Source organism: Myotis lucifugus, unplaced genomic scaffold, assembly GCF_000147115.1.
Source record: "Myotis lucifugus unplaced genomic scaffold, Myoluc2.0 scaffold_774, whole genome shotgun sequence".
Classification (NCBI taxonomy): Eukaryota; Metazoa; Chordata; class Mammalia; order Chiroptera; family Vespertilionidae; genus Myotis; species Myotis lucifugus.
In genome coordinates this window covers 66,907-69,354 of record NW_005871822.1, presented here as the reverse complement: position 1 = coordinate 69,354, position 2,448 = coordinate 66,907, and the positions used below count along the sequence as shown (strand labels likewise).

At 42.7% G+C, this 2,448-nt stretch overlaps 1 pseudogene; it reads right to left on the bottom strand.

The window, feature by feature from the left end:
- Positions 1-525: 525 nt before the first annotated feature.
- Positions 526-1,033, bottom strand: LOC102427100 (annotated as a pseudogene).
- Between the last annotated feature and the right edge of the window lie 1,415 nt (positions 1,034-2,448).

The window sequence follows — 2,448 nt, the reverse complement described above, 5'->3', positions numbered from 1 at the left end:
AGCTGTTTCTTTAGACATCTTACTAGTAGTCTGCCAACATGGAATTAACAGTCTATCGGGAGAGACAGATGAGAAATAAATGAATTGTACACAATTATTTTTAGTTGTGATAGGTGCTACAGAGGAAAACTACAGCATGCACTGAAAGTAAAACTAATATGGAGTGGTTGTTCATGGCTACTACTAAAAATAGTACAAATAGTATAAATTTATGAAATAAAAATATACTTAGTATAAATTTATGAAAGTTAAAAGCTTTTTTTGGAGTTAGGTTTGGAAAAGATTTTTCTTTTTTACTTTTCAACTATTTAATACTTATCTACACACACGTTAGCAACAGGTATCATTCTCACTTTATAAATGAAAAGTTCAAGTCAGGATCGGTCCAAAGGCTTCTTTCTTCCTCAGGGAAGTTTGCAGAGGACCCCAGGCCTCGATACCCTAACTCCTAGAACCTGTTAGGGAGGTTTTGGAAATACAGGTAGGGAAGTAGAGATGCCAAAGGACCTACACTCAGACCAGAAGACAAAAGTACTTGGACATTTAATGAACTCCCCTCCATGTAGCTTCAAGCTACCAGGACACAGGCCCCACCAACACCCTTAATCTTCTCCTCGGCTCTTCTGCTGAAGAACTTGGCCTTCACAATGACAGGCTGCTTTGGGAGCTTTCCCTTCCCCAGAACTTTGTAGTAGCCCGATCGCACCACATCAATGATGGGAGCAACTCCAGTCTTGCTTTTGGCAGCATTCACCCGTGTCTGCTCACTGACCAGGGTCCACAGTTTATCAAGGTTGACAGTTGGGCAGAAGCTCTGGTTCCTCTTCAAGTGGTAATGCCTCATACCAACTTTCCCAAAGTAACCTGTGTGATATTTGTCGAAGTTGATCCTGTGATGATGCAGGCCGCCAGCATTCCCGCGCCCCCCCTGGGTGCTTCCTGTGCTTGCCGATGCGGCCGTGGCCATGGCTCACGTGGCCCCGAAGTTTGCGGGTCTTCCTCAGTCTGGATGGCATGTCGGCGGCCGAGTTGCAAGAGCTGGAAAATATTTTTAAACACAGTGTGTTCAATATCAGATTTCAAAGGCTTATGATTAACAGTGCTGTGCTGATGCCAATTTTAAAAAGTGCAGCATGGAGGGACCTGGAGAGTATTATGCTCAGCAAAATAAGCCAGTCAGGGAAAGACAAGTATCACATGATCTCACTCATAAGTGGAACCTAATGAACAAAATAAACTGATGAACAAAATAGATCCAGAGACATAGAAGCTTGGAACAGACTGATGAATTGCAGGGGGAAGGCTGGGGAGAGTGGGTGGGTGGGAAGAGATCAACCAAAGAACTTGTATGCATACATGCGTAACCCATGGACACAGACAATAGAGTGGTGAAGGCCTGGGGGAGGGGGCAGAGGTGGACTAGAAGGGGCCAATGAAAGAATAAAGGGGTCACTTGTAATACTTTCAATAATAAAGATAAATTTAAAATAAGTGCACAGTTAATGCTGAGTAATGACTTGGAGTTAAAAGATAATATGAAGACCTACTCCTGGTAATATGCTCATTTTTTAAATTGTTGCATCTGATCAGTCTTGGCCTTGCTTGCTTCCCACAGTGGTGATTGGTGGGGCACATTAAGTTTCCTGATTAAGGTATTCCCATTAAATTCTCAGATGAATTCAAGTCAGCACTAATGAATGTGCTTGTGTGGTAGCAACAGAAATTCATCCCAGATAGCTTAAGCCATTACAGGGAGCCTGTTATTAAATATACAGACCCTGAGCCCAGAGGTGGTAGTGAGACCTCAGGGGCGACTGGGAACAGATGCTGGAAAAGCATCACCAACCAAGGTAGCATCTCTCTCCTCTCTCTGCGTTTTCTCCCATTTCTGCCCCATTCCGTTCTCACAGCAGAGAGCCTTTCTCTGCTTCTGTATTTAGGTTCCAGGTGGTTCCAGCCAGCTGCAGGCACCGATTAAGTCATCTCTCCCAGTATAGATAACCTGATCAGTCCTGCTTTGATCAGATATTTACCTAAGTCCAATCCATAATGGTCAAGAGAGTGTGATCACACAGCTCCTACCACCTAGAGAGGAATTTTTGGGCCTTCGGCACGTGTCTAGTGGGAATAACAACAGTACATACATCATCAGGAATATTGTGGAGATTAGATGAAGTAATATATAGTGCCTGGCACGTAGTAAGTATCAATAAACGTGAGCTGCTATTATGGTTGTTGTTGACACATTTCAATCTTTGTAAGAGATGTTTTTGCTCACAATCATTGGAACCTAGAATAAAGAAAAAGTCTTATTCTGTAACCAACTCTTAAGCAAGTTTGGGTGAGTGAGCCTGAATGTGTCCTCATTAGTTCAGTGTCTGTCAGTCTTAGAAGCATGGCTCGTGTAATTAAATTTGTTATACTCTTGTCTGTTTTATTCTATTGAAG